Consider the following 12345-nt stretch of genomic DNA (forward strand, 5'->3'; position numbering starts at 1 on the left):
AATACCAAATGAATCATAGCTGCAAATTGTTTACCATGACAGTCTGCAGTTTAATCTTCCAGCTGTGACTGATAGCAAGCTTCYATCACTTAGTGAGCTGCTTAGAGGCTTTTTTCAACTAATCTGAATTTTTTATCTGCAGGTACTTTTGATTCACACAATGGGTACACAGATGACAGTTCAGGAGTGCACACATTCCCCGAAGCCATCACAACTGAGCTCCAGAGAAGAACTGTTGGTAAGCCATGCATAATTCAGTAAATTTCTTAGAGCAGCTATAGCTTTGCCAAAGAAGTGGGACTGATTTGTATGCACAAGAGACAGTTTCTTAGCATCAGCTTTTTTCTTTTAAATTTTCTTGCATCTTTCTTTCAGGCTTAAGCTTTTTTAAGCAACACCTTCTTAAACTTAGACATTTTACATCTTAGACATTTTTAGAACATACTTCCAAACTGTTCTTTGGAAGGCATACAGAGACCATGACACYACCTCTTATTCTTCTTTCCCACACAGCTTGACAGTGTACAGGCCTGTTTTGTATCTAAATTTACAAGCTGTGACAAGTGATAAATATCCTAATTCTAAAATGCTATTGTGTACCTCTGAGACARTTAAAATGCCTCAGATACCTAGATGCAGTACATAATACATTTAGTCAACATTAGAACATGTCAGAGAAAGAATATTTTATCCCAGGACACATCCAAGCAGCTAAAAATAGGTTTTCAGTATAAATAAAAGTATTGTAATAACATTTATTGGGAATTCCTCTTTCCTCAGATTACAAAAGTAATAATAAGACATAGATTGTCTCATGTGCAGTAAGAACGGAGCAGAATAGTTTATAAAAAATGAGCAGAATAGTTTATAAAAAGAGTCAAATAAATTATATATATTCTTAGGAGAAAAATTCTGGTTAAAAGTGATACATTTCTCATTCTCTCATTTTAACCCAAAAATCCATACCATATACTTGAGGGCATAGACTGAGCTCCAGCCCACACTATTCCATACAGTTTAGYGTCAGGGGAAGACAACAGAAGGGTTTCCCCCTCAAGATGTTTTGATCAAGAGGTGCGTTTTATTCAGAACTCATCATTCCTCACTCAATTTTTCTTAGTTTCCCTGGAAACTGTGCATACCTTTCCAGGAATGGCTGGTAGGAGCACAGTATAACTGCAACGTGTGCTAGAAAGGAAGATAACCACTGACTAAACTTCAATATTATATTATGAGGGCACCAGAAATGCACTTTATTTCTGAGATGCACAGCAGTGGTAGGAGACAACTCACTCCTTCATTTACTATATTGCTTCTCTGCTTTTAGTCACAAGGTAGAAGGGTGTTGCCTGACTTTCTCTGCCAATTAGAAACTATTTTCTTTCTTTTTGGTTGTTAAATTAAGGRCTATAATGGAATTTGTTTTCTTTGGGAGGCCTTACTTTAAGTAAGAATACAAATAGAAATGACTGCTRTCATGTTCAGTGGAGAAAGGTTAGTAACACACAAAAACTAACTGATCTGGGCTCGTTCTGCGTCACCAAGGTCCACATGCAGCATCAGCGTTGCTGGTGGCTGCTGCTGGCTTCAGTCTACCAGCTCGCCAGTGTATGCATCATCTTCACCAACTGTGTAAAGCAGTTTTTACCTTTTTACACAGAAACACACACTGCTTGATGCCTAATGGCCCAACCTAGMTGCTGTGCTCTAAAATAACACAGTGCCCTTAGGAGTGCTTCAGTGTGAATCAGCACACAGCGAGTGATGTGCCCCGTTCTGAGACAAGCCCCACCAAGGCACCATCTGATGTCAAGGTTTATATGGGAACACTGCCAGCTCTTCTGATGAGCTTCAGTTCCCACGTCCGAATCAGAGCACTTTATTCTCTCATCCTAAATGTTCATATTTCTGCATAGATATTTSTTACCCTGTAGCCTTCTGTGGAAGTAGTAATAGCAGCTCACACTGTGTCCCGACAGATGAGCAGATCATGATGTTGGGAAAAGCATAAATTAAAGATTTACACCATGTAGCTTAACTGACTCTTTGCCATAGAACAAAGAGTCAAASGCTTGTTTGTAAACCGGACAAACAGCAGCAGCTTTCTCCTCCAGCCACACCATGTCACTGGCAAACCCTGAAATCTGCCCTATGGGAAGCATGCTGCCATTTTTTGGGCTCATCTCCAAGGGCCTGAACATCTRCTGCTGCTGATGGTGGCATTGCTGCTGTCTTATGTGCTAAGAGCCCACAGTTTCTGATAACTACCACCCTGGAGGAAAACATCGTGCAATGGTTCCTGTTTTGTTCAGCTTAGAGTTCTCGGGTGGAGGGTCTCAGTCTGTCATTTTTCTGCCAGTCCTGGTTTTACTTATTTCAGACCTCAGTCAGCTTTYTCCTAGCATTTAAATTAAGTTTGGAAATCCCGAGTTGAAAGCCTGTGGTCTCACACCTGTCACAAGACAAAGAACCACAACATTCTGAACTCTTTACAGCCTCAWGTAATCCTGTCCAGGCCTCTAGAGATTGTCAAGCAGCAAGCCAGAAGGAAAGGCTGTTTAAACTGCAATTTTCAAGTTCTTGGATAATAGCTAACAGACTCATGGCAATAAGAAAAGATGCAAAAGATGCTGTTCTTTCTATTATTTTAGATATTCTTAAGAGCACCTGGAATACTTACATCAATTACCTCAATTTTAACCTGTTCGGATTAGTTTAGTGTGATGGAAAAAATGTCACGAGTGATAATCCAGCCCAACCTCTACATGGAAAAAGTTTTTCCTCTAAAAATAGTGCTGCACTCTTTCAGCAGTAACACTTCTCACGCTACTAAATTAGAATTCACAAGTCTTCTGCAGGATTCCTAATGGGATCAAAGATTAGAAACATCTTTGAAGTTTGTCTTCCTTTGCTCCACTGTTAATACTTACCTCACTAATCCACCATGGTTCTCCTCAACTACTCAGTTGCTCTCCTTCCCAAAAGGGACAGTTTACAGGCTTCTTCCAAAACCCCATTTGCTTGTGCTCATTATCCACACTTCATTTTGCAAGAGCATACCATTTTGTTAATTGATTTTTCATGTTCTATAAAGAAAACAGTTTTGTTTCCTGAAACCTCTTGATCAAAATGCGATTTGCCAGTAATATTTACAGTACTTATAACTTTGGACGTATTTATTGGTGGTAAGGCAATTGGATTGAACTGTGTGTGTGACAAATTCACAACATTTTACTTTCGACTACAGCTGTTAATAATATGACTGCAAGGAGATCATCTCAGTCTCACTTTTTAAATTTGCTCCTTGTTGAAAGAGATCAAAGAAACACTGAACCTCAAGCTTATTTGCTTCTTGTTTATGAAAACAAGCTAACATCCTCGCTGACCCTAAGCAGAAATCACACAAGGGAAAACATAACTTTAAAAATCCTTTCAAAATTTACATAACTCCARACTGTGACATGGGTATCTTTCTTTGTTTCACCATGACTCCTGACTACCATATCAAACTTCTTGTATCTATAAATTAATACTTTTTTTTTTTTGGGAAAAAATGGTTCTCTTTGGAAGAAAGCCTATTATCATAGAGTCTGTAATGATTTTTGTCACTGACAGTAATTGGTTCAGTCAGGCAACTGTTTGATTTWCTTAAAGATTTCAAAGCCAGAATGCCTCACTGTGCTCACTGGCTAGAACATCACAGACAATACAAAATGCAGAATTGAACCTGAAGCGATATGTGGTGTTTTTGAAGATGTATCTTTATGGAGTTGAATGCATCTAGACTACCACAGGCTTAAATTTCAGAAAGCACAAAAACTGAAGATGAAGTCAATTAAATACCCCAGTGATGAGCCTCATAGCTAGACATCCAGAATGAACCCTTTTTAAATATTGGTTTATGAACTGAAATGAAATGCATGASAGGGACATGGTGAAGCAGAAAGTTTTTCAAAAGTCCTGCAAGGTCATACTTCATTAATGGAAGACTATGAAGATTTTAACTATGACTCTATTAGAAGGCAAGGAAAAAGAGAAGAAAACTATTAGGACAAAAAAAAAAAGAAAAAGAGAAATGGATGTGCTCTCATTTCTTCAAAGCTTTATTCCTTAATTTTTCTTTGGGCAAAATTAAAAGATTAATCCATTTCAATGAATACCCACAGGGTTCACTTCTAAAAGAGTATTTCCCCCCTTCTCAGATAGAATAGGAAGATCTGGGTAGTACAGCCAAGAGTATGAAAAGAAGACAATTTATAGTGAGTTCTCCTGTCTTCAGAGGGGTTTTAATTCTGATGTGACAGACATGTTCCAGCTGCAGCTTGCCTTCACATTTTCAAAAGGGCATTTTAAGTGCCACTGTTCCAAGTGCTGAGTGTCCCCAGAAGGATGTGCTTGTGCCTTTCACTGGCTCTGGACTGAACAAGGCTTTTCCCCAGACTGTAAAATTCACACTCCACCATCAGCTCTCTTCTTCCTTATGTCTCTCTCACATCCCTATCAGAGGGGATATACTTCAGGATCACTGAAGACTAGATGTCTTAGCAAAATGTGATATAAAGATTGAARGAAAAGTTACTGCAGAAATGGCTTCACTGCTTTCTTTCTATCTCTCTAAGAAACYAATGAAGTTCATCATACTGCCAATCATGGTCTCCCATTGACCAGGTAAACACAAAATCAGCCACAGGACACCTTTAAAATAAAGAAGGGGCTGATAAACTCACCCAGTATAGGGGTACTGGTTGCCACATTCATGAGACTGATCATTGAAYCAACGTCTTCCCACAGAATTGAAGAACAGAGACACTTTGGGTGCCTGTGATGGGAATAATCTAATCATGGAGCAACACACTGCCTTCTCTAGTGAAACTGGTATCTGGAGCCTGGTGTGCAAGAGGTTTGAACTACTTTTTACCCTCYGCAGATTAAACACTAAGAGTGACCGTGACTAAATTAAGTGCACRTAATCAGTCAAATAATCCTGTGTGGAAATGGGCCAGGAAAGAGGATTTGTCACTATCTGTTTCTTCCTTGTCGTCCCATTACCCAATAAACATGCAAACATTTGTACTCTTCCATCCCATTTTACAGACAGGAAAGTGAGGTGGATAATTTAGGCCACTTTTAAAAAAACCAGACAGAAATAAGTGCCAAAAACTGGAATTGGAGCTGCCAGGTCTGAGCCAGGACAATTTTAGAACACAGACACAGAATCTCTCAGACCGGACTTCTGACACTAAAACCACAGATTTTATATGGTACTTTATAACAATAACAAACATGATGATTAAGCACTTGAGTCAAGCTGGCACGAGAGCTTGGCAAAAATGCTTTCAATAGTTGTTTGCTCATAAAAAGCAAGCTTTGCAGAATTCACAGTTTCATGGATTTCTTCCATTCTGACAAACTTAAGCTCAACAAATGTGAAACCCCCTCAAATATTTCAGGTTGYCATCTTCATATAAAAGTAGTTCTGCATTTCCAAACCATCTCGATCTTCCTGCCTTTACTTACTCATCACAAGCAGTGGTGAAAACCTTCCCAGTGTGGAACTGCTCCCCTCTATTGTGTGTTCTGATGGGCAGGGGAAGATGTAATAATGGAGATACCAAAAAAACCCCCAAATCTAAATAATTATCTAATTATTATTATCACATCTAAAATACTATCACAAGCACCATATATAAAAATCCCTGAAATTAATAGACAACTTGTACTTCAGGATTGTTGTTTCAATCTCTGCAAACAAGGAGAAACTTGTGTGCCTACACCCCCAAGTCATTCTTTGAATGCTTTATTTTTTTGACCCATCATTAGCAACTAGAGTATGAAAAATAAATGCTGCTAAATAAAGGAGGCAGATAAAATGTCTTACAGCCTTTGCTCTATCTGGCTGACATACTGCACTTTTCCAGACGCTTCACCCCACAAAGCTGAGAATCTTAACTCAATACTGTTCTATTTTAGTCCTATTCACARTGAAAGATGGCATAAAGTGATTCTTCCATCAATGCATTAATATCAGAACAGGATCAAAAGGGAAAAAAAAAGTTGATTTCATCATGTAGCAAATTGAACAGAAAATCAGTCATAGAACCATGACTGGAATGCATTTTCATGCAGGAAATTTTTTGTATTTACATAATACTTATGTATTTAAGAACAAGTGGTATACCTGTCTACCATGCAACAATTTTGAACGTTCTACCCATTTTGGAGGCAATTAGGTATCTGTTCAAGTCTTCTGTGCTCACTTTAGGCTTCTGTGCTCACTTTAATTTCCTCATTTCTCCACCCACCTGATTCTGACACTTTGACGTTTTTGCTTATTAGAATGGAAATGATACATTTAGCAAGGCCATGTGATGCAAAGTCAAAAAAACAATGAGAAGTATATATATATATATTGAAAAAAGGATGATGAAAGCTTACATAAATAAAACAGGCAGTTTCATTTTCCTATAATTTTTAACAAAACAATAGCTGTTGTGAGACATTAAAACAAGTTTTGAAATATTCATCATCTTTTTCYTGTTCAGTCTCAAAATAAATAACTTCAGCACTCAGACCTGTGGGTAGACATTGAATAGCATTATGTCTTTTAGTCTAGCACCATGCTGGAGAAGAATTGCCTCTAACACCATGCTATTGTTMTATTTAAAGAATCCTAAGCAACAGGGATTTCATCACTTGAGTTGGAAGATCTTTGACAGACTAGTAGACCTTTTGACTATGAAGTATTTCCTGATTTTCTACTGCCATTCTTCCATTTCCTGAACTCACAGCAGTTAGCACACCTTAACTCATTCTAAACAATCCATCCTTCTTCCAACCCTCCACACATCAAATTCTTCCCCAGTGCTTGATACATGATCCTTACAGCGTGTTAGAGTCTATTCTGATGCAGTACATAAAGCCAATTATGTGAGCAGGACATTCAGCTGGCCACTCAAAATGCAGACAAAAGAGAGAACTCAAAGCCCCTCAAACTAGTGAAACAGAGGGTACAGTCTGAGAAGCATCACAAGATAATACTGGGAACAGCTGTGGGCCTTTGGTGGATGACACAAACCTCTCATGCAAACTTAACTGGTGCAGACACAGGGAAAGCTTCCATAAATTGCATTTAAAATCCCAAGGGAAAATACACCAAGTTAAGTATTTTGTTATAATTTGCTTAAATTGGAGGTTTTTCTCTATGTTTACACAATTGTTTCACTCMACTCTAAACCATAGTGGTTTCAACCTTTACATAACTTTCTAGCAATTCACTTTTTCTCATATTTTGCAGAATATATTCACACTTCTCTTAGACCAAAGTATCCCAATTTTTCAATTCTAGTCAATTTAGACTGTAAACAAGCAACAAGTTTTTAGACATACAACACCCATCTTTTTCTAAATAAATAACAATGGTGTAAAATATGCATTTTTGACAACTTCAAAAGTAGTACACCAGAGCTGGGGRTAAATTTGAATTTTTCAGGTAATATTGAGCAAAAATATTAGTGGGCACACCTATCTGTGGCACAGAACTGATCTGTGGAGTATGGATAGCAGGAGCYGGAGCCGAACCTCAGCCTGGGCTTTCCCAGATGTCCCAGAGGTGTCAGGCTGTGTGGCTTTGCCCAAGCAGAAAACCTCACATGGGCCTCGCTGCACTGTGATATAGAGCTGCACTGATGTGGGAAACCATGGGATGAGAGGAGCGGAAGGGGCAGGGGCAGCTGCAGGATCCACACTGAGAGGAGAGGAACATTGGCAGTGACAAAGGATGGACACATCACAGCTCCCCACCCCCATTGGCATAATGAACTCTCACTGCCTCCACTTCTCTGGGTTGTTTGATTCAACCACCGCCTTTATTCTCCATATAAAATGAAGAGCTCACCACCCTGAACCATTTAACCATTACATTCTGAGCAGGACAGTGATGATCAGTGGTGAGCTCCCTGATCCATCCTAGAACCCAGATTTGAAAAGAAATTGTCTTTGGCTTCTTACATTGCACCTCACCTCCTTCAGCACCTCCAGTTACACATCCTTTGGTCACACATAGGCACCAAGGAGTGGACTTTAAATGRCCAAAACAGACTAGTGACCCTGGTTTGCAGGTTGGTTTCCTACCACAGAAGCTGGTGAGATGTTGAGCAGTTTGAGTACTGGAGATGCCTGTTCAGTCTCAACAGAAAGTTGGGCAGGACATCACAGGAGCAGAGCCCTGTTACAGCTGATCCTGATTGGCAGCCGGTGGCATGAYTGTCACAGTTGTGACAGTGTAATCAGTGATCAGCAGCCTGGCTTACACCCACAATCCTGGCATGGATCTCCAGGAAAGACTGGAGGACAGGCAGGCAAGTGCTGAGCAGCCYGTCCTGTCTCACCAAGGGAAAAGAGCACAGTCCCACCACTTCAAATCCATCGGATTGAGTCAATCTGAACACGCAAGGTATTGCCTGAAAGTCAAACAAGAAGCACAGCACAGACTCTGTGCCCATCCAGGCTTACTGCTTTCAGAGGGGTCACAGGAAGGGGAGAAATCTGGTGAGGAACAAAGGTGCCGCTTCTCAGCTCCATYAACAAACTTCCCCTCAACACAAACATCACGTCTTTATTTTAAACATGTGGGGTTTTTCTCCCTAGACAGAGACAGTAGTTGGGACTTCTGGAAAGGTGTTTGGGCAGAACTAGCACCACAAGACATCTGGCAGAGGAGAAAAAAGCAAGAACAGGATTTCTACAGGGTCTCTTAAAGAATCACTGTTTACCCTAAAATWCTCTGTCCCTAAAACAATCTAGTGCTTTCCTCTCACCTAGCCATAGTCATTGGCTTTTTAGTAACCTACAATATGTCATGATTTTCAGGTGAGCCTCTTGTTTTACAACAGTAGCAGTTCCTCTATTTATAACAAATTCACACTTGTAAGGTGTTATCAACTACTTCTGTCTCCCTGTCACACAGAGATGCTGCTTAAAGAGAAAATTGTTTTATGTATGTTTGAAGACTTCTAAAGCTAGATAATTTTGTATTTCCCACCCTACTGAGCTAGGAAATTAACAGCAAAACTTTATCCTGCTCTCTAGGAAAYCTGATTTAGCCAACGATATGATCAGGTAGTAGCTACAGAATCAGCTATTTATTTAATTTAAACAAAACTGGTCTTCCAGCAGACAGTGTAGGGATGAAATAATACATCATGCTAAGATTCCTGAGCCAGTACTTCTCCCCTGCATCCTTTCTGTGTGTGCTGAAGTCCACTGCTGCTCTGTGTTAAATAAGCTGTGGTAGAATGAAAAGCAACAAATTTGTGCTCCCTGGGTGCTGGGCAACTAATTTAGTTCTTGCTGGCACACGTATTGTAAATAGAAAATGATGGTACCGTTTCATGCTGATAACATTTCTATGAAAGTTAATAAATTAACAGCAAGATTTTTTTTTCTTCCTACCTATCTATCCTTCCCATTAAAAAGGGCCGTGTTGCATTTAATCCAAAGCAAGCAGATGATGTTAGGTGTCATCTCATGTGATGACTTAACCAAGAGCTGGAACCCTAAACACCAGATGTGCCCTCACCTGCTTGGCAACACACCTTCCTTCCTTCACCTTTGTCCAGGAGGAATTCCTACCCCTTTGGAACTAAAGAAAAGCGAAAGACTTCTGAGCTGGACAGCTGTGCACGTCCTAGAAGCAACGTGAGAGAGATGACTCTTGGGAGGGGCTCATTTTCTTGTCCTCACATGGAGGTGGARGGAAACTGGTCAACAGCTTAGATGAGTTATCTCACTTGGCAGCAAGAGCAGAGTTATAGGTGCTGATTTTCATCAGGTGATGGGCTGAGCTCATCTCTATACGAATTGGTACAAACAGAACACCTCCCCTGGGTAATTTTCATACTCATCAAAACCAGTCTTGTAATATGCACAAGTTGGTCACRACATCCTGATTCCTACATTGAAGAGCGTTACCATCTTCAGCTGAGSTAGCTGAAACCAAATGCTTCCACAYCCTTCCAGTGACTGGAATATGGTTTCATTTTTTATGGGCTTAATGTACAAAGATAATATAAAAATACACCAGAATATATAAATAAATCAACTTCTTTTAAGAAAACTGAAGAATCAGATGTAACTTTCTGTGCCTGAGATTAACAATGCTTCCTCCACAGTTTTTTTTTTTAATAGAAATCATTGGATTGAAATTCAACAGCTTAGAGTATTTTGCTTTTAGGGTTGTATGAACCTGTACACAACCACTCTGTTCAAGGATAGGGCTGTACCTACAGAAGTATTTTTTTTTTTTCAGATTCTCACCTGAAATTGCTAAACAACAATATTCTTCACAGACATGTARTTTAGATCTAATCAAATACCAGGTAATTCTGTCCCCAGCACAAGTTTTTTTGTAACCAAAGACTAAAAGATTACAACACCAGATAAAAAAAGTTTTACAAAGGCATAAATGTAGGGKAAAAGCCCAAAGCAAATGAGGTTGACTAAGCTCAAAGTAAAATTTATTAGGAAATAAACAAAAATGAGTGATCAGTCCAACAGTAAAACAAGACATAAGCATATCTGGGGACATTGGAAAAGTTAAGAAGTCCCTGCTGACATTAGACTTTTATATTTCAATCACCCCATGTAAACGGGAAAGAGAAAATCCTTAGGGTTTTGAACTGTATTGATAGCATTTATTTTAACTAATTTCAAATTAATACAAACAGTGAAAGGTTTAAGAGCCTGCAGCATCTTGTCTCCTCTACTGCTTCATATCACCTGGTGGCCCTGTCTGCACCCCTCCTGGGCTGATACCACTTGCTTTGATATTGACACAGTTCAGGCTCAATCCAGTCTTCAAAYAAAAATGGGCATGAAAATCCGTCAATCCCCCTTTCCGCTCTGAGCCCAGGGCATGTGCATGCTTCCCAAGGACTGCACAATCCAGTGGGTATTACTTTACACTTAATAAAATTAACAGCCTTTACAGGAAATAGGATTTGGWTTGACATTTCTGCCACAGGATCAGAGTCTGGTAGATGTACTATGATATCAGTCCTGATCCCTTTCATATCACTGACATTATTCGCTCAGTTTGCTAAAATAAGTTTATTAGATTGAATATTAAAAAGCAGAAGAAAAGTAGATAAGAAAGACTGTTTCTCTTATTTTAGATAATATTTGTCCTGTTCTGCGTTGGCTGCCATTTACTAACCAAACACAGTTCACTCTATTTACTATTTCAACTTGTAAGAAGGGATGTTTCAGATAAAATACAAGAAAGAATGTCTCAGTGTCATGGTTTTACTCGGTCTGATTTTTGGTGGTGGGGGATGGGACCAAGAAACCACAAAGATGGCTCCTGTGAGGAAGTTCTAGAGGCTCTCTTCTTCTTCTCCAGCAAAAGGAGCCCTATCCCCTGTGTTTTAGAGCCAATCCATTATGGCTCTGAGGTTGATGGACAGGCTGCCCATCAGGCCTGGGCCAATTGCACAGGTTGGTTACACCTCTGTGATGACGTATTACCTTGTACTTAAGAAGAATTCAAAACAAGATAGGGGCGGCCGCCATGTAGTTCTTACGTTGTTAGTATTATGCACTGGGGAAAAACAGAGTGGGAGGGTGAGGAGATGTAAGAAGAAAACTGGAAACCCAAGATCAAAATAAGGAGAAGATGGGATGAGTTGCTGTGGTATTGCTGTGGTTCTGGAGCATGGAGAAAATAAGTTGTTCTCAAAAGGACTATTTTACCAATGAGAGACCTGTATAGTAAAAGGAGAGCAACCTTGCTCTGAGGAAAAAAAAACCTGGCCTTTGAGGACTGGACTAAACTGATCAGGAGCCAAAAAGGGGTAAGAGGCTTGGCCCCCACGACGTTTGAAGCGAGTTGATGCTAAGAAGAAAATGAGTTCTGCGGGGAGGAGGAGATGCCCCCACCCTACGTCTGAAGTAAGTGGATGCTTAGAAGAAGCTGTGTTCTGCCAGGAGAATTGTGATAGTGGTCTTATGCCGCCGAAACAACGCAGTTTGGCCTTGAGGAACATTCTTTCCTTTCTCCTACGAGGTAAAGAAAATASTCCCTTGCCATCAGCAGATATACACTGACTGTTTCTTGGGAAAAGAACTTCCACAGCTTGGAGCTGTAAGAACWCTTCTCCTATGATGCTGGACGACAACCGTAATGAGTAGTTTGATCTATGTTAGACTTTCATTCCTGTCCCCTGTGTGCGCGGGAAGACATGGSRGGTGGAGAGGGAGGACCCGAGAAAAAGATGGGTCCTGGAAAGGATAACATGTGTCTTGGTATGTCCGTTTTTATTTTTCTTCTCCTTGTAAATTTGTCCCTAT

At 39.9% G+C, this 12345-nt stretch overlaps 1 protein-coding gene across 2 annotated transcripts in view; it reads right to left on the reverse strand.

Moving 5' to 3' along the window:
• Nucleotides 1-12345, reverse strand: part of MTUS2 (microtubule associated scaffold protein 2) — a 265702-nt gene that overhangs the window by 133396 nt on the left and 119961 nt on the right. The gene's annotated exons all lie outside the window — the stretch shown is intronic.

The sequence above is a fragment of the Malurus melanocephalus genome, unplaced genomic scaffold, assembly GCF_030028575.1.
Source record: "Malurus melanocephalus ecotype Western Australia unplaced genomic scaffold, MMel_1.1 scaffold_70, whole genome shotgun sequence".
NCBI lineage: Eukaryota > Metazoa > Chordata > Aves > Passeriformes > Maluridae > Malurus > Malurus melanocephalus.